Raw genomic sequence first — 21,760 nt, forward strand, 5'->3', positions numbered from 1 at the left:
TCAACTCCGGACCCGAACGTACTTCGGAGGTCGCCGGTGCGTGTGTCAATGTAAACAAACCGGTCTCCGTGCAAAACATTGGGCCTCCAACCGCTGCAATAGGTTTCTGGCGGGAGGAGGTGAGCCCCAAGTAGAACTCGCTGACGGCTTTACCAACGTGGTGGATAAGAAAAATAATAATTAAAAAAAATTCCTGTTCTCCAGGGTCCGGTTCGGGGGTGGGGTGGGGGGAGGGGGTCCCGTTAAAAAATCAGATTTTTTAAGTAGCGATACCGAATTGGTACCACAAATTAAACGCCCCAAGACGAAAAATGTAGTTAAACTTCCCTCAATTAAGTGCAACCGAAGTCTCCCTCTATTTGGGCCAGAGGCTGAGATGGACGTTCACCAGTTCCCGCCTCTACCTTCAAAACCAGGGCGGATCCAGGAGGGTACAGCCCCCTTTTACAAAAATATTACACCGGCCAGAGAAGGGGGGAGTTCTGTTCATATGCAGTCTGTCCCTGCCTCTACCACAACTCAGGCCCCCTTTCAAGTAATTAATAGAAGGGGAGGGGCAACAGGCAGACGGTAGACTGCAGTTCCCCCAAACCTTTGTTTGAGGCGTATAGCCAAAACCAATCTGGCGGGTCTAAAGTGGGTAGACATTTTGGCCCGTGTTAGGCAAGCGAACAGTGATTTACAGATTACCAATATCACTGTTTGGCATAATGGCTATCTTGATATCCTCCTTTCCCGCCCCTCGGAAGTAGACGTCATTTTAATTAATGGCGTAGGCCACCATATGCATAATTATTTGGAGAAACCAACCAAGTGTACAAAGTGTCAAAGGTGGGGTCATTCAGTCAAAGAGGTGAAAATCAACTAGGGAGTACCCCATTTGCTTCCTGTGTGGGGCTAGTCACCCCAAGAGGTACCCTGACAGTCCGTGCACGAGGAAAAAATCTTCTGTGCGAATTGCCGGGGTCCTCCTTGCACTCATTCTAAAGAATGCCCGAAACACATCAAGGCTATTAGGCCAGTCGTTTTTGATTATGTAACCATGTGGGTTTTATTGTTTTAATGAATTTATTATGCACAACGCACCTAAACCTTTGGCTAGGAGCTGTAGCGACATGCATTTACCTGTCTTTACATCTGACCTCTGACCAGGGACAGTGACGATCAACCAATAGACTGGCCAGCTGTGTTTGACCCAGTTGGTGGCTATTCACTGTCACTCACCCGACATTCCTTGACAGATCACGAGCTGCACAGGCCATGCACTCATCTGCTTTAATCTTACACTGGAATAATTGGTGAGTTATATTTCTACTTTTCTAATTCACTTTACTATTTTACTAACATATAAAGTACAGTTTATAAATTACAAATAAGGTTTAAATAAATAACTACTTCAATTAACATTTACTTTGATAAAGGAATAAACTGAATTAATGTAAGTATTAGAATTTGGGCGTGGCACTTACGCTGTAACAATAATGGATATTCCTATAGCCAAGCCATAATTAAATGAGTCGTTATTATTGTTTTAGAAGTGTATGTGAATAGTGTGTATGTGTGTATATTAAATTAGAAATGTATTAGTTTTAGTTTACTTGCTTCTTGTAGACGTTTGACGCTTTTTCATCATGTTACCGCCCTAAAGCCCACAGCTAAAGGTACTGGTATTTCAGTGTCTAGGTAACCGTATCACCTGAGGATAATGTTTTGTGTATAATACTTTATTTTATTATACTATATATCGCCATATGTGTACTTGTTGTTTGTTGTAAATAATGATTTAAGATTACCGATGACTGATTAATGTTCAGTCGTTTAACGTACGGTAATTCTGTACTGGATATTATGCCTATATTTGATGTTTACTGTAGCGATGTTAAATATTGCTCAGGGTATGGTTCTTTCTTTTGTTTAAGCAATCTGCTATGATCTGTAGATAATACCTAGACTGCAGAGTGTATTTATATATATTTTAATGCGTTTTAATATGGTGTTTTAAGACTGTTTATGTATAGTTGTGAATGTATTTTAATAATGCTATTTTTGCTTATAGGGTTTGTTTGACTATATATCTTTATTCTCCGGAATAAAGAACCCTGTTAAAATATCTTCACCGAGTCCAGTTGTCTTTTCGGGGGAAGTAACAATTAATAGTTTTACGGATCCGCCGAAAATGGGCAGAATTTTGAAAATAGCAATTAGTAAAAAAGTTAATAAATTAAAGAAAAAAAAGAAAAAGGTTACAAGCCAAAAAAATAAATAAAAAAGAATTGACTGCTCGGCCGAATATTTATATAATTTGGAGCATTTTAGAAGGACAGTCCAAAATTAAATAAGAGAAAGAAGAGAGGATCGGACTATTTAATAATATTACAAAAAAGAAGTAATTTCGACATAAAATTTTGAACGCAGATCTAAACGTTTAAAGTCCGATCGATATGTCCACGCGAGTGGCCTCGTTAAGGCCGTTTGGGTGCACAGCTTAAAGGGACGAGATGGGTTGCATCCCGTCAAGAAAACCCCTAGATTGACAGTCGATAGACGTTGAAGGTGTAGTGCTGTGCTGAAATACAGATCTTGAGAAGCCGGATCCGTCTGAACGAGTAGAGTATCAGACTAGGGTATAGTCCAGTCGTCATGGGTTGGTATAGTGGTGCGGACGGGCCCGACTCCGGAGGATACGAAATGGTATCACTATAAAATAATGTAAAGTCTAGAAAAAGAATAGTAGGGGCCGACCCCGCTTCCTATTTCTTCTTAGAGTGAGGCGGTCAATCTTCCAGTGCTGCTAGGACAGGCTCGGACATGTAGAGACTAAACGCGAACAACCGTGGCGTTCTGCAGAATGGCCGTCATACGAGTCACGAAAAAACAAGTCAACATAGTCAGACGGAGAAAAACGTGGAGGCGAGGAATCTCGCTGAAAAAGAATCCAACCTGGTGGTGCAGACTGTCGAAACGAGAAGCGTTCCAGCGTTCAATCTGTTCCAATGGCCGCATACATCCCAGTAGAAAACTTCATTTCGCTGACAAAAACAACGAAATGAAGGACCCCCAAGTCGAGCACACGAAAGCACGTGCAGTGTGCACAAGCGAAACAAACACGTCTTACCGCGTGGAGCTCCAGACTGGGAATGGTTGCCGTGTACTGTGCGGGTGCACAGGTGCATAGCCACCATCTTGTTGTTGTTGTTATTGATACTTGCGGAAAGCGGCTATATGTCGAAATCAGAATTTCAAGTAGCAGAATTGAACAGTTTATCGTAGTATGTCTGTATTAACTAATTCAACATCATAAATACATATCAAAAGTATAATCAATAAGCATTTATGTATAATACAGTATTTATATGCCTGAATGCCAAAGCAGTAAAATTACGACATGTGCAGACCAATTTCTGTTGAAACCGGGTCGTTTCGCCCAAAAACCATTTCGAACCCTGTGTTGTTTCGCCCTTTGACCCGTTCACCCAGGGTTGGTTCGTTCTAAAATCTTATTAGTACGGAGTCATTTCGCCCCAAAAGTGAGTCGATTCGCCCCGATTATATATTTATTAGTGTAATTGTTTTGAAATAACATGAATATATCCACATTAGTTATTTAAACGAGATATAAATACTGTAAAACCCGGGAAGCAGAATGGTAGGGGGCATAGCTACCTTTATTAAAGAGGGCTTCGCCCACTCTAGACTTCCACATGTTGCCACACACCCCAATATATACTAAAACGCAAAAGAAACGCAGGTCCTGAAAATGCGAAAGAATTGCACTTTGTAAAGCAGTATCTTTGGTGGAATTGAACCTCAACTGTGTTAAAGGACATGGCACACACCCACACCGCAGTCCCACCTGCGTGTCAATTTCATTACCTGTGTGACGTCACGAATTCTCAAAACACGTTCATTGTAATGCTTATAAAGCCTACACACCTGGATTTAATCGCATAAATTCAATTTGAGTAGTGACAGACAACAGAATCACATTTTAAAAATGCCGCGACTGACGCAACTCCAGCGAGGGATGGCCATCGGGATGTTGCAAGCCGGACAGACCCGTACTGCTGTAGCCAGACAATTGGGATGTCATGTTTCGACAATCGCACGCCTTTCTCAACGTCACCAAATCACTGGATCTGTGAACGATCGACCACGCACCGGCCGCCCGAGGGTGACAACCGCAGCCCTAGACCGGTACATCCGGGTGACCCACCTTAGGAATCGGATGCTGCCAGCAGCTAACACCGCTCACCAGGTGCGTGGTCCACGTGGTCCAGTGTCCGCCGATACCGTCCGACGCCGTCTGAGGGCAGCAGGACTCCGTAACCGCCGTCCTTATGTGGGACCAATATTGACCCCTCGGCACCGCCAACAACGTCAACAGTGGGCGCAACAACATCAAAGATGGCGACGTGGCCAGTGGCAACAAGTTCTGTTTACTGATGAGAGCCGTTACAATCTTTCCAACGCTGATGGCCGAATCCGAGTATGGCGACGTCGACATGAACGTTACTCCGACTGCTGCGTTCTGCAGGCCGACCGATGGGGCGGGGGTAGTGTGATGGTGTGGGGTGGGGTTCTCATTCAACCACAGAACACAACTTCATGTGTTCAGACAACGCGTTAATGCCGCCGTGTACCAAAATGACGTCATCAACAATCACGTCGTTCCCTTCTTTGCCGCTCACCCACGTGTGCGCTTGCTGCAGCAAGACAATGCCAGGCCGCACACTGCCAGGGCAACACAGGCGTTGCTGGCTCAGCACAACATCCCAACGTTTGCCGTGGCCAGCCTTATCACCGGACATGGCGCCTATCGAACACGTCTGGGATGAAATCGGACGTCGCCTTCAGGCTCGCGGACAACCTCAGAATATGCAGGCGCTGGAGGCAGCATTGGTCCATGAATGGAACTCACTCCCTCAGGCATTCTTTCAACGGCTTGTCAACTCAATGAGGAGACGTTGCACTGCCTGTTTGAATGCCCAGGGTGGTCACACGCGATACTGACTTTGACAATGCTACAGGTCGTCTCTTTCACATTTTTAACATGGACCCCCACCCTACTTTATGACATGAAACAATAGCCAAAAAGGAATTCAATCAAAAATTTCCAACACCAATGTGTGCCGAATTGGTGTAGCTCCAAAATAAATGTTGAAATCTTCATTTCGTTTTGTTTTTTTAATATTTTATATCCAATTTAATGAGAACCTGCGTTTCTTTTGCGTTTTAGTATAGAATCGATGGGGATGTCTATACACGGCGCTAATTATAATTTTAATATATTTAATTTTTATGTTCATCCGGGTGCATCTAATGTTAATTTAACTGTAAATGATTATTCTAAAAATATTGGTAACAATAATTCGGATACTAGTATTTTAATTACAGATGATTTTAAGTCATAATGCTATTTGGGGTTCCAATGTTACCAATTTACCAGGCCAAACGCTAGAAAATTTTATGGATAATAATGATTTGGTCTGTTTAAATGATGGCACCCCCATTTTCTTTTCGGATTCTCATCACACTTGGTCGTGTCTGGACGCCACCCTCATTTCGAGGGGCGTGGCAACTAAGTGTGAGTGGGAGGTGCTCATTGAATTTGGTAGAGACCACCTTCCTGTTAAAACCGTTTATAATAAAAAAATTGCCTCTGGGAAGAACCCAGTAAACAAAAACATAATTGGAATTTTAATAAAGCAGATTGGCCCCGTTTTGAGAATATGTGCGCTAATATTAATCTTGAGCAGATTAGAAACGCTAATATTGATGTTTTTAATGATAATTTAATTAAAATAATTATTGATATTGCTGCTAGAACTATTCCGGCACGCGGCAATAAAGGTAAAATTAATTCAGTGCCTTGGTGGACTGATGAATTAAATTTACTTAAAAAAATTAAGAAATAAATTAAGAAATAATTTTTTAAAAATAGGACAGAAGATAATATTAATAATTTTAAAAATGCTAAATATAAACTTATTCATACCCATAGCTAAAGAAAAAAAGCCTCATGGGAAACATTTGTCGGCTCCATTGGCGAAAGCACTACTGGGAGGGAGGTCTGGTCTAAGATCAAGAGAATTCAGGGGAAACCGGGCAGTTTTTCAAATATTTTAAAAAATAGTAAGGTTTATATAACCAATCAAGCTAAAGTTGATATTCCTCGGAGCAACGTTTAGACAAAATTCGGCGTCTTCTAATTTTTCAAAAACTTTTCAGAAACGTAAAATGTATATGGAAAAATATGATAAAAATTCCCCTTAATTTTAAATTCCGTGGGAGCGGTAGCGAGTATGACATGCCTTTTACCCTCCAAGAAATGCTCAAGACTTTTCAGCATCGCAAAGGCTCAGCTCCAGGGGCTGATAAATTTAGTTATTTTTTAAGCATATGCCCACTAATGTACTTGAGCTTTCTTGGAGCTTTACAACCTTATTTGGAAACAGGGTTACCTCCCCCTCAAGTGGAAGCATGCATACCTAAGACGGGAAAGGACCCTACCGACCCAAAAAATTATCGTCTGATTTCTTTAACGTCCAGTGTCTGTAAAACCATGGAGTATATGGTTAACATCCGCCTTTCCCACTTTTTGGAACTCAATAATTTATTTAAAAATTTTCAAAGTGGGTTCAGAAAAAAACACTCCACAACCGACCACCTTGTTCGTTTACAGACCGAGGTCAAAAATGCGTTTAGGAGGAAACACAAGGTGGCGGGTGTCTTTGTGGATATTGAAAAGGCTTACGACATGGAGACATGGACTGTTACAAAAAAAAAAAAAAAAAATTTTATTGATATATTTATAAGTAATAGAAGTTTTACTGTTAACTATAAAGGCTACTCTTCACCCTGTTTGGAACTGGAAAATGGCATCCCCCAGGGGTCAGTGATTGCCCCGACTCTGTTTGGCATTTTTATTAATGATTTGGCTAAATCTCTCAATAACAATATATCTAAAATCTCTCAGTTAAGTATCGGTCGGTTTGCAGACGATACAGCCTTCTGGAGTGTTGGAAATACTTTTGATGTGGATAAAAAAGACCTCCAGTTGGATTTAAAAATTACAAAATTGGTCAGAGGACTGGGGGGGGGGGGGGGGGGGGTTACCATTTCCCAATCTAAAACCTGATGCATATCAATTTTGGGTAGAATCGGACAACCAGCGCCGAAATAAGATTTATTATATAATAATAAAATAATAACACAAGTCAAATCGGTCCGTTTTTAGGAGTGACCGTTGACCAAAAACTCACTTTTGCAGAGCATATAGCCAATGCGGTTGGCATTTGTAAATATTATATTAATTTATTAAAAGTATTGTCAGCAGTCCCATGGGGAATGATAGGAAAACTCTGCTTATGATTTTTGAGGCGTTCATAGTCTCAAGACTTCAATATGGAGCGCAGCCTTTGGCTGTGCCAGTGACACCCAGCTTAAGAAACTTGAGAGTGTATTTAACAGGGCACTATGTACTATTATTAGGGCCTCTGTTTGCACGCCCCATGATAGTGTTTTGGCTGAACTTGGAGTCTTACCACTGACCCTTAGACGAATTAAACAGGGACTTAAACATTTATTTAAAATTAAAAATCTGGTTAGAGATAACCCTATTAATAATCTTATCTCCCTTTATACTCAGTCAGTCCGAGACTCTAATATATCCATTTATTCTTATCTATTGAAATTTGCTAACGATTTTGAGGTGGCGAATCTACCTATAAGTGATTGTAGTGCTAGATTCAAAGCCATGTGCTCTTTAACCCCCCCCCCCCCCCCCTCGCCCAAGGTAATTTTTTTTTAATTAAAACTGAATTGGCTCAAATAAGACCTACCAGTATTAAAAAATACCCGTTTTAGGATTATTATGGGGGAAAAATATTCTAATTACCTACAAATTTATACAAACGGCTCTAAAGACCCCATAACTGGTAGGACGGGTATGGCCTTTGCCGTCAAAGAATTAAATAGATATAGCTCGTGACAGTACCCTGGTCAATTATACCTTGTATTCTGTCACGGTTTTTATAGATTAAAAGTGGTGACATCGTCTGTTGAGTGACATAATCTTCATGTTCAGGAGGCGGACCGAGGGGGCACCTCGGGTTCGTTTTGTTGATTTTCAGGGTGCGTTTCTCTCTTCACGGCGGGCTGGACACGCAAAACTTTCCTCAACTTCTTCAATAATTACTCCCTAAAGGGGTCTGTTGTGTCACTCAACAATGGACAACATACTTTTACAGTCTAGTCACTCTCCTAGTGACATTCCAATAATAATACTTTATTTTTAATTTAATTGACCCCTCCGTATGACGAGTTAACCACGCCCCCGACACACGTTAGACAAACTTTCAACAATGGCTGCCGATTTGCATATGTCGATAGCAAAATCAACCGATCTGCCGGTTAAGTTTTCTCCTTAATGTATTTAGAAATATCATTGTTTAATTAAAAAACCTACAAAAGGAGATATTCAAGTGTTCACTACAGGGAACATTTACGATGACAAAGTGATTTAAATTGACGAAACCATTTTTACTTCAGTAAATCGAAGCAAAAGAACCCGGAAGTGACGAACGTCGAATGCAACCAAAAGAACATTTAAAACATCCTATGCTAACTTTTCTTGTCAGGACTGATAAATTAAAATGTCTTGTTTTTTTTCTTCTTTTTCATCTTAATTTTTGTTGTTGTTGTTCGACTTTTATATTAATGGAATCCCGATATGCCGAGGAACGAGAACAAAAGGCGCGGCGACGACCCTCGACTTGTTTAAAACCGTGACGTCTTTATTATTGGTCGGGTTGCGTTAAATGTTTTTTTTTTTTATTTTTTTTTAAAGTGGGGTGGGGGTGGTGTGTGTGTGGGGGGGGCGTGATCAGTAACATTAAAATACAAGGCGTGGGGGAATGCTATCAGTGTACCATAATTTTATTCACGAAAGGTTAAAAACTATTAACAGGATACAGTTGCCTGTGCAAAAATTATGCAGGCAGTGGTTTAGATTGTGGGATTGCGAAGTTTATGGGTGTGTGTTCTTACATAGCTGCACTGCTTGAACCAAGCGATATACGGCACTTGCCCTATTTATAAAACCAAAGCCAAAACCAAGGCTATCTATGTTAAAGAATGTATATTTTTATAAGCATATGTTGGACTTGGAAGTAAATGGTCTGGAAGCTGTATGGGTGAATATTAGAATTAAAAACCAAAATATTGGGAGCTATTTAGAGAGGCGCGTAACAAAGTTATTTCAAGCATCCATAGAGCTAAATATGATTACAATATGAAACTGGACAATTTATTAAATAATGAACACGGGAGTAAATCTTGGTGGCAGGTTCTCAAACGATATATAAAACAAAAAGATAATTCCAAATCAACATTTCCAGTTATTGAAAACAATAGTATTCTTTATGAGAGTGATGAGGATATTGCAAACGTAATGAACAATTATTTTATAAACCAAGCCACAGTTGATAAACCAGACCAAGACGTACCAATGAATCAATATAAGATCATTAATCAACTGAAAGAAATAAAATTACAGGAAAAAGAAGTCGAAGATGTTTTATTATCTCTAAATGTAAGAAAAGCCAGTGGTCCTGATCTAATTAATAACACAATTATTAAGAAAATTGGAAAATATTTAGCCAACCCGTTGACGAAATTATTTAACTTGTCTCTGTCTAATTCTATATTTCCCACTATTTGGAAGCAGTCACTCATCGTTCCCATCCATAAGAAAGGTAGTATTCATTTGTGCAGTAATTACAGGCCAGTGGCCTTAACACGCTGTTTATCTAAAGTATTTGAAACATGCGTTATGAAATATATTTCAAATTTCTTTCTTGATAATGAAATAATATCTTATTTGCAGTCTGGTTTTAGACCTGGTGATTCCACAGGTTATCAGTTGACAGACCTTTATAATTATCTCTCTAAAGCAATGGATGATGGGAAAGAGGTCAAGGCAGTATTTTGCGATATTAGCAAAGCCTTCGATCGCGTATGGCACAAAGGTTTATTGTATAAATTACAGACAAATGGAATACGTGGAAAACTCATCCTGTGGTTTAAGAGTTATTTAGAAAATCGTATGCAAAAAAACGGTGATCAATGGGTGTACATCTGATAATAAATCCGTATTGGCTGGGCTACCACAGGGATCGGTATTAGGACCTCTCCTGTTTTTGGTTTATATCAACGATATTGTTGATAATATTAGTTGTAATATTAGATTATTTGCCGATGATGCTTCTCTTTTTATTACTTTGGATGATGATTATGCTTTGGGATATCGTATGATAAAGGCAGACTTGTGCTTGATATCAGACTGGGCAGACAAGTGGTAAGTTAAGTTCGCACCTGGTAAAACAGAATCTATTACCTTCTCAAGAAAAATTCATACCAAAACCCAAAGAGATTTGTACTTAGGTGATTCCAAAATAAAAGAGGTTAAAAACCACAAACATCTTGGTCTAACATTTCAGAATGATGGGCAGTGGCATTGTCATATTGAAGAAGTGGTTAAAAAGGTTAGCCCTATGATAAATTGTTTCCGTAGCCTAAAGTATCGTTTAAATAGGAAAACCCTAGAAATGCTTTATAAATCATATATTCTACCGTTGTTCGATTATTGTGACTATATATGGGATAATTGTACCGAAGGTCAAGCAAAAATATTGGAACAATTTCATCTGGATGCTCTTCGAACAATTTGTGGTGCTGTTAGGGGCACTAACCACAATAAATCTATAATGAAACAGGATTTATTCCCTTAGTCCAACGTCGTAAATTCCACAAAACATGTACTTTTTATAAAATGATTACAGGTATAACTCCTAATTATTTATCAACATTAGTGCCACAATCAGTAATGACAGTGAGGAATTATCCGCTTCGAAATGCTGATGAATTGAAAAACATTCGTGCTAGAACAGAACTATATAAGAAATAATTTTTGCCGTCAGCTGTTCGGGATTGGAATGCCCTCGATATTAATATTAGAAATTTAAACGATTTTAACAAATTTAAAAAGGCAATATTTCCACTAAAACAAACACCACATAAATACTTTTTAGATTTTAGATCACGCTCAAACCAAATTATACATTGTAGCCACAGATTTTTAAGCCACATTTATGATAATCCTTATTGTTGTGGCATCCTTTTGAAGATGCAGTCCACTTTCTGTTGTGTTGTCCTTTGTTCTTTTATAACAGAGGCTTCGACATTAAAGCAGTGCTTTTTGGAAATAAGGATTATCCTTCTGAATTGAACCTAAAGATAGTACAATCTGTGCACAATTTTATTACTTTAACAAAGCGATCACTTTATAATTATACATTACCTAGTATATATATTATTATTATTATATTAGTCTGGTGCACCATTTGCATGTTTCGCTTAAAATTTATATTATATATGGTTTGCACACGTAGCTCAAGTATATTTACGAATGCGAGTTCTATATCTAACAAAGTATTTGTAGTTTGTATACAATGGCTGAAATGTTATTTATGTAATGTTATCTTTCATGTTCATCATTTACTTCAGTTAATGTATTATGTCAAATTATATCGTGGAGAGGCATTTACATAGGCCTCCAGCTTGTTTGCCGATCCATTTCATTTATTTCAAATGAATAAATATTGTTTAAAAAAAAAAAAAAAAATACACGAAATTAACCCCCCAACAAACAACAAATCACAACTGGCATAGCCAGAAGGTGGGTTAGTGGGGACCACATCTTTGGACCTCCAGTTATGTATACTAACAAGACCTATTAGGGCTGTGTACGTTTGGATGCCCCATCCCCTCTTTATAAAATCAGGATTTGATGGATTTCGGCAAAATTTCACTTTCAATACCATGTCACGTGACGTGTTTCACGGAAAAACACTGATTTTACGTCAATCGTAGGCTCCGCATAGCTGTCATCGCTATTAACACTTGTCAGCAGAAGTATATCTTTACTATGATTATGATTCAGTTGGAGGAGACAATTATTTTAACTACTTTTAATGCTAACTATACAAAAACGTTACACATCGAAAAAAAAAAGCTGTCTAACCTAATGGCGTCCAAGCAAATTTGGGCCCCGTAGTGTTTGAACCGCGAAATATGATTTGTCCAGCGCGGTTGTCAATCACGCTGTACAGAGGGGTCAATTGGTCGCCATGACTGGATCGGGCTGCGGTTGGACACGGTGAGGTGGTGTGGGGGAGTGGGGTTTGGGATGCCGGTGGTTAGGGTTACTTTTAGGCCACAGGGCGTAGGCGGTTTGGCCGTAGGTTTAGTGCAGGTTCCGGCCTCCCCTCTTGCCCCCCCCCCCCTCCTGGTCACACTTAGGCCCGAAATAGGGTTGGTAATCTTTTATAATAATTTTGTATATTGACCTATTTAATATTAAATTTAATATAATTTTTCTGTGGGTTGGGCTGACCATCCTACCCTTCCTCCTTACCTCTGGGGACTAAATAACTTTGGTAATCTATTTATTTTTAGACTTCCCCATCTAAATTTGCGGCAAATTAAAATTATTAATTATTTTAGAATAAGCATATTTATATTTAAGGACGCAGTCAAAATTTATTAAACTCCCCATTACCTAGTTTATTATTTTTGATATTAAATTTCAAAATTTCAAAATAGTCTTATTAGTTAGGGTTCTCTTGCCCCGAGTCAGACCACCGATCATATCGGAGGCCGGACTCGGGGTAGGCGTGTTCGAAACCACTGAGGTATAGGAGCACGTTAAACCTGTATCTAAGTCTAAGCTAGCTTGGTCTAAGGTTATCGTTGCAGACGCGATGCTTTCAGTTTGGTCCGTTTGAATTTCTTTGGAAGGAGGAGGGACAGGTCGGTTGGTCGATTTGTGTGCTAGTTTGCGGGCTAGCTCCTTTGTCCTAGACTGGGGATTTAAGCGTACACATTCGACATCGGGGTTTATATCTGTGTTGTTGGCTGCGGACTTACTGGGTGGGGGTGGGGTGGGGGTGGAGTGGGGGACCTTGGGGAACTTGGGGAGACTGCTAGAGTTTTATCCTCACTTGTTTCTATCATGTCTTGAACATGGACATGCATTTCCGCTACACTGTCTATGGTATGTGGGTTAGGCCCGTTAGTTTGGTTGATTTTGGGTGTAGCAGTTTCCATTTCGGTAGGTTTAATTTCTGAGTGATCTAGTGTTCTATGATTAATACACTTTAAGGTTTGGATGGGCAAGTTAACACTAGGTAATCGTAAGATGACGTAGAGAAAAAAATACAGTTCTATAATGTAGCACAATGTTAAGATTTAACAAGAAATAGCTAAACAGTTGCGATCTCACTGGGAAAAAAAATGCATGTAAGTATAATATGTAAACACCTACCTTGGTCCTAAGTTCTAAGTCCTAGTTATTCCAATCCGGGTAACTGCGAATATCTTAAGCGAGAATGATGAATGAATCCATGAAAACAAGCTGAAGTTAGGCCAGGTCATAGGGCTTTATGTGCACATTCAGAGCTAGCTGTTGTAGCGCACGCCTGTCCTGGGCACAAAAGCAGGCCTCGGCCGGCTCCTCCGTCCAGGACAGGAAAGGTGTGTGTGTGTGTGGGGGGGGGGGGTGAGGAGGAGGGCAAGCATGGGCGTACGACCCGGGGGGGGGGGGCAAAACTGGGAAAAATCAGTTTTTATCTCGGTAACATTTCGGGCAAATCAACCCCTCCAGCCCCCCTAAATCAAAGAGTCCCCATACGCCATACGGGGAGGAGGGGGGGGGGGGGGGGGGTAATGGTGCTATGGAATTTTGAATGGAGAAAAGTATATTGCCAAAGAGAAAAAGTGCGCAAATTTGATTGAGAAATTTGGGCGCAAATTGAAACGGCCAAAAGAGAAAGTTGTTACTATCCCCCTTTTATACAATAGACGGCCCGCGTGACGAAGGAAATTGGGACAAAAGGAACTGAACAAAAGAAATTGCGACTGATTGTGGCGCAGAACCCCCCAAAAAGTATACTACTTAGCTCTCTAACTGCCTCGTTCTAGGTGTATCGGTGAATGTACCAACAGTTTTGGTTGCAACTAGAACTGTTGGGATATTCACCGATACATCTCAGTGGCGGATCTAAGAGGGGGGGGGGGAGGGCAGGGTCTCACCTCCCCTACATTTTGCCAGAATTATGTTTTAATTAAAAATTTTAACGTTAAGGAATCCCTCCGGGAACATTTGTGGCGATTGGCCATATGACATTGGGCCCCCTAAATGATCTTCTGGATCCTCCACTGCACTGTGTAAAGTGTGGGTTTATTCCTGTGTTACGTTCTGGTATGTTGTTTCTATTGCACCAGCAAATGTGATAAAATAGTGGTGGATTGGACCCGAGGATTTGTGTGTTTCATTGTAAGCCGAGAACTTCATTCAACATTTGGTAAGTTTTGTAATTTAAAAAATATAATTTGTAGGCTATACCAAAGTAGAAAGCCGCACATCTGGTGTGATAGTTTTCATTTGTATGAATGTTATTTCATAACCGTAATTAAGAGGTGCACGTCACGTGCAGGAATTTATACAGTGTGTGTGTGTGTGTGTGTGTGTGTGTGTGTGTGTGTGTGTGTGTGTGTGTGTGTGTGTGTGTGTGAAGGTCTAGACCGTGACAAGTGCAGTTTCTAGTGTGGTCGAGACAAGCTGCACTGTATTTGCTTCAGCGTGGGGGGGGGGGGGGGGGGGGGTCGACCTTCCCGCACACACACACACACACACACACATGCCTTGATTAATGTACATTGGAACACACGATCTAACAGATGGATGGATGGATAGACACAAGAATTAACGCATGGGTTGGTAGATGGATGGATGGATGAAGGAACAGTGGACTGATGGAGATATGGAAAGATCAGTAGACGGATGAGTGGGTGGATAAATGGATGAATGGATGGATGGATAAAATATTGTTGAATGTTATGTGAATGACAATAACTAAAATGCTTAATTAAACAAATTTAATGCAGGATGTCAACAAATAACAGATTAATATTCAAAATACTAACAATTTATTACCAAATATTCTACATTACATATCTATGTATATATAAAACCCGATCCTGCACCTCTTTAGAATGAAACAATCGGCCACAGCCAGGAAGATGAGAGTCCAAACTGATTGCTTATGTAAAACATTCCCTGGTTTGTCGGTGCCTCCCTGGCAACATGGATGGCCGATACCATTCGGGTAACCCAGAGTGGCTAGAAGCAAGGCCCTCCATATGCGCTCTATAACCTGCCACGGCGACACATAGCCCAGTGGTAAAGTGCTCGCTTGATGCGCGGTCGGTCTGGGATCGATCCCCGTCAGTGGGCCCATTGGGCTATTTCTTGTTCCAGCCAGTGCACCAAGACTGGCATATCAAAGACTGTGGTATGTACTACCCTGTCTGTGGGATGGTGCATATAAAAGATCCCTTGCTGCTAATCGAAAAAAAAGAGTAGCCCATGAAGTGGCGACAACGTGTTTCCTGTCTCAATATCTGTGTGGTCCTTAACAATATGTCTGACGCCATATAACCGTAAATAAAATGTGTTGAGTGCGTCATTAAATAAAACATTTCCTTCCTATAACCTGCCATCTCGGGTAACCAATGGGTGAGCAACCAACTCCCAATGGGTAACCAAAGTAGAGTACCTTCTGGTAGAGCTCAAGTGAATCCCAGTGCAAATAATTTGCCCTGAACTCTTGTTAGAAAATAGGTAGGACCTAACACTATACGGGCTGTAGAACCCTGTATCTCTGTGACAAATATATCACAGCTTAACAAGGATGTAATAAAACATTGTATCCGCCCTTACCTGAACAAGACAGTGTATGCCATTCATACTAGCATTAGCTGATTTAGATAGTTCTTTAAAGTTCAAGCGCTACCTCTTGAAGTACCAAGTCCATTACACTGTGTCAGCCTTGAACTAGCTGGATGCCCGTTTCTGGAAAGTAAACAATACTTGAAGCAATACCTCCACTATAAAGGCTTCACGAGCAATGAATAAATCAAACATATTTAAAGAATTGCTTTGGGTAGATGAGATAACTAAAACCCACGAGGCAAATAAACAGGAAACATATAGATATAGTATTTCAATGTACTGACCAGGACGCAAATCCGGACCGTATTATGGAAGCATGCTTGGACTAAAGCACTTAAAGTTAATGTATTAAACGAGAACACAATTTCCGCATGCATTAAATTGCAATTATCTGGTATAACATATAACTTAAACTGATATATTTATGTTTCATAACGGAACACTTTACACTGTTTTTGTATTTGATAATAAGTGAAAATTTCGTTTAAAAGATTACAGCATAATCATCGACAATGAACTGGAACCGATGGATAGAGTATTTCTTCTCGCTTCTCGGGTTCATGGTTGGATATGGCAACGTGTGGAGATTTCCCTACATATGTTACAAGAGTGGTGGCGGTGAGTAAAGCGGGACACAAATAAATAACTAACTGACTAACTAACTAACTAACTAACTAACTAACTAACTAAGAACTAACTAAATAAATACGGTAAAACATTAACACTATGTGGTTCTTTGAAGATTATAATAGAACTTATTTTCGCTTGTTATCTTTAGGCATGTCGGATATTTTGTTCTTTGTTTCATATTTTGTTTTTGATACTATAATAATTATGTTATGTATCAAAGGTGCATTCCTGCTTCCTTACCTGATTTGGATGGTATTTCTTGCAACACCTCTGGTTTTCTTGGAAGTATCCTACCCACAATTTACCAATCTTGGTCCCGCCAAACTGTGGAATCTGTGTCCTTTGTTTAAAGGTAATTGAAATACAAGATATTTGATACATTATGAACAAGATAAACATATCCTGCACCTCTTTAGAATGAAACAATCGGCCACAGCCAGGAAGATGACAGTCAAACTGATTGCTTATGTAAAACATTCCCTGGTTTGTCGGTGCCTCCCTGGCAACATGGATGGCCGATACCATTCGGGTAACCCAGAGTGGCTAGAAGCAAGGCCCTCCATATGCGCTCTATAACCTGCCACGGCGACACATAGCCCAGTGGTAAAGTGCTCGCTTGATGCGCGGTCGGTCTGGGATCGATCCCCGTCAGTGGGCCCATTGGGCTATTTCTTGTTCCAGCCAGTGCACCAAGACTGGCATATCAAAGACTGTGGTATGTACTACCCTGTCTGTGGGATGGTGCATATAAAAGATCCCTTGCTGCTAATCGAAAAAAAAAAGAGTAGCCCATGAAGTGGCGACAACGGGTTTCCTGTCTCAATATCTGTGTGGTCCTTAACAATATTCTGACGCCATATAACCGTAAATAAAATTTGCTGAGTGCGTTATTAAATAAAACATTTCCTTCCTATAACCTGCCATCTCGGGTAACCAATGGGTGAGCAACCAACTCCCAATGGGTAACCAAAGTGGAGTACCTTCTGGTAGAGCTCAAGTGAATCCCAGTGCAAATAATTTGCCCTGAACTCTTGTTAGAAAATAGGTAGGACCTAACACATATGGGCTGTAGAACCCTGTATCTCTGTGACAAATATATCACAGCTTCACAAGGATGTAATAAAACATTGTATCCGCCCTTACCTGAACAAGACAGTGTATGCCATTCATAATAGCATTAGCCGATTTAGATAGTTCTTTAAAGTTCAAGAGCTACCTCTTGAAGTACCAAGTCCATTACACTGTGCCAGCCTTGAACTAGCTGGGTGCCCGTTTCTGGAAAGTAAACAATACTTGAAGCAATACCTCCACTATAAAGGCTTCACGAGCAATTAATATATCAAACATATATAAAGAATTGCGTTGGGTAGATGGGAAAACTAAAACCCACGAGGCAAATAAACAGGAAACATATAGATATAGTATTTCCATGTACTGACCAGGACGCAAATCCGGACCGTATTATGGAAGCATGCTTGGACTAAAGCACTTAAAGTTAATGTATTAAACGAGAACACAATTTCCGCATGTATTAAATTGCAATTATCTGGTATAACATATAACTTAAACTGATATATTTATGTTTCATAACGGAACACTTTACACTGTTTTTGTATTTGATAATAAGTGACAATTTTGTTTAAAAGATTACGGCATAATCATCGACAATGAACTTGAACCGATGTATAGAGTATTTCTTCTCGCTTCTCGGGTTCATGGTTGGATATGGCAACGTGTGGAGATTTCCCTACATATGTTACAAGAGTGGTGGCGGTGAGTAAAGTGGGAAACAAATAGATAACTAACTGACTAACTAACTAACTAAAGAACTAAGAACTAACTAAATAAATAAGGTAAAACATTAACACTATGTGGTTCTTTGAAGATTAGAATAGAACTTATTTTCGCTTGTTATCTTTAGGCATGTCGGATATTTTGTTCTTTGTTTCATATTTTGTTTTTGATACTATAATAATTATGTTATGTATCAAAGGTGCATTCCTACTTCCTTACCTGATTTGGATGGTATTTCTTGCAACACCTCTGGTTTTCTTGGAAGTATCCTACCCACAATTTACCAATCTTGGTCCCGCCAAACTGTGGAATCTGTGTCCTTTGTTTAAAGGTAATTGAAATACAAGATATTTGATACATTATGAACAAGATAAACATATTTTGTTTTTGAAATAAAATACCCCGCCCCCCCCCCCCCCCCCCCCCCCCAAACCAACCATACTGTTATTTGTTGACGTGTTTTGACTGGCTTGTGGGTTACGTTCGTGTGTTTGTTTTCTTTGTTTAATTTGACCCTTAATTAAAATATCTTTCTGGAACCAATAGTGGCCCATACGCACACTTGATTGAGAGAAAAGGAATGATACACAGGCAGACAGACAGAAACACAAACATATAGGAAAACAAAAATTAAAGTTTGTTTCCTTTAGCAACACTACTGATCAATCATCGGCTATTTCAATCGAGTTCCTTTAATTGGATGTGAAACCTAATTCTGATTTGTAGTCATCAGAGGAAGTCGAATTTTCAATTAGCAGCAAGGAATCTTTTGTATGCACCCACATTCAGCTAAGCTTCGGCAAACTCCGGACAGCAGAATTCTATGTGCTATCCTGTCTGTGGGATGGTGCATAGGCCTATAAAAGACCACTTGCTACTGATGATAAAATGTAGTGGGTTTCCTCTCTAACACTATGATAAAATTACCAAATATTTGACATCCAATAGCCGATGATTAATGAATCAATGTGCTCTAGTGGTGTCGTTACACAAAACAGACTTTTTTTGTGTGATTGTCGGGCACTTGTCGTTTTGAGACAGTCCCTGGAAGATGGAATGGCCAAGTGGGCGATCATGTGACGCAACGTCACGATATAGGTCGGCGAACTTGGAATTCTGCTGTCCGGAGTTTGTCGAAGCTTAGCTGAATGTGAGTGCTGTCGGGTTTCTTTCAGTAGTGTGTGTATTAGTGATTAATATCTGATTTTTTTTTTTTAATCATTTAATTCGAAAATTATCGATGTAAAGGTATGTGACGTCAAACATAGGATTGTTGTGGTATTAGAGCGGAAATCTTTGACAACTTTTTGGTTGTCGGCAATTGCCCCCCAAAAAATAAATAGCTTAGTCTCTGACTGTAATGAGAGCGTATTCATGTCCAAATGCCCGTCTAGCTCTCTTACAGTCAGAGTACTCGGGCTAGTGAGCTCTCTACCGATTGAGAGAGATCCCGCCCCGACAGACCAACAAACACAATTAAAAATGTGTATTTTGTTATAGTTGTATTATTGCTTCATTCCCATAAAGGAAAACAGTCTTTTTGTTGTACTGGAAACTGCACAATTCTAAGACATTAATCAGAATTGTGATGCACACCACAAGAATCATAGCAATCAACATATTTTCTTACACACCCGTTGGTGAGAACACCATGCATTATTTTTGATAACACGTAGTTGTTTACACACGCACCTGCGTTAACAATTTCAAGACATACGACTGGCTGCTGACCAGGTCACCAATGCCATACATCCAATAAAAAACAGCACGATGGAAATCTAGTACACTGTGATGTATAGTTAACCTGGCAATCATACAACGGGTTGTAAATATTTTTTAGTCGATAAAGATATTAAAATTTGCTTAACACCTGGTTTTTGAGGATATGTATGAAATAGAATAATACATTATTGTTCGTTAGATATCATTTATCTCACAACTCTTTGTTTAAAAACGTATCAAACTCGCTTTTGCTCGTTACATACATTTTAAAACATCTCGTTTTTAGATAAATGGTATCTAAACTCCACTCATGTATTATTCTCTGTGTATTGCTCGGGGGGGGGGGGGGGGGGGGGAAGAGTCGAATCTGGCTTAGTCGTAAAACGTACGTCTGAAGTGCGACTGAATACCCCCGATACATCAACTGTGGGTTGGTACAGACAAACTGAGAGAAAGAAAGAAGGGAAAACCATTACCATCGTAATGTCTGTATAAGGAACACAGATGCAATTAAATGTACGTCTGGACGTCAGTAATGTGACTGTATAAAGGAACACAGATGCAATTAAATGTACGTCTGGACGTCAGTAATGTGACATTGTACTTCAGTAACATGATCGACTTCCTAATATTATGGACGTGAGGTTTTGGTTGAAGTAATTATTTCCTGTTTGTTTTGGAGTGCTGCCTTATTTCTTTCCATCAACATATGCCAAAAGCCATGGTATGTCTGTCATGTCTGTGGAAATGAGTGTGTAAAAGATCTGCTGCTAGATAAAAAAAAATCAATATTTTGCGGGGTTACTCTAAAAAAGTGTTTCAGAATTATTAAATGTTTCAATAACCTTCGTGCTATAATAGTGTTATCGTTAAAAACAGAATACATTTTAACTTACATTCTTGTTCTTATTCTCACCAGGCGGGACTGGAGGTGACCCAATGGTAAAGCTCTCGCCTAATGCGCGGTCGGTCTAAGATCGATACCCGCCGGAGGGCTCATTGGGCTATTTCTCGTTCCAGCCAGTACACCATGAAAAAGGCCGTGGTGAATGATATCATGTATGTGGGATGGTGCATATAAAAGATCCCCTGCTACTAATCAAAAGCAGTAGCGGGTTTCATCTTTAAGACTATATGTCAAAATTAAAGGTAGAGTAGACTCAAACAAGAGCAATGTGTTGGAAAGATGCATACCCGGACCACCAAACACATACTGACACTTTAACAAATGATAAACGCGTAATTTTAGAGTTAATAATACAACCAAAACGTGATTATTCCTGCTAACTGGGGGCAGCCATTTTGTTTCGTTTTTGTGACATCCGGTGGTATAGCTTGGGGCGAAGTGACGTCAGCTCCGTCCATCTCCTCTATGCACAGTGTAAACAAACGCTCTAATTTACGACAAGGTGCTTCGCTTTCATCAACCTGACTTGTAAAAGAACATAAATGACTTGATAGTATAATAAACTATTTAACTAAATATATTTCAATTTTCATCAATAGAACGAAATGGAATTACAGTGTTTTTATTTTTTTTTTAATCCAAAGAAAAAACCCCCATATTATTAGGCCTATTGGTATGCTACGTTCGAGCAAAAACGACCACTCACGTAACCCAAGTGATAATTTTCTTTTCTTTGGGACTACGTAATTGGTCAGTTTTGTGATTTTAGATGGGAAAGTCTACTTAATCAAGGGTTTTTCAGAATTACTTACAGTATAAAAGCAGGACGGCAGATCGATTACGATTAGAGGGTT

This window comes from Gigantopelta aegis, chromosome 8 (assembly GCF_016097555.1).
Source record: "Gigantopelta aegis isolate Gae_Host chromosome 8, Gae_host_genome, whole genome shotgun sequence".
In the NCBI taxonomy this organism is placed as follows: domain Eukaryota; kingdom Metazoa; phylum Mollusca; class Gastropoda; order Neomphalida; family Peltospiridae; genus Gigantopelta; species Gigantopelta aegis.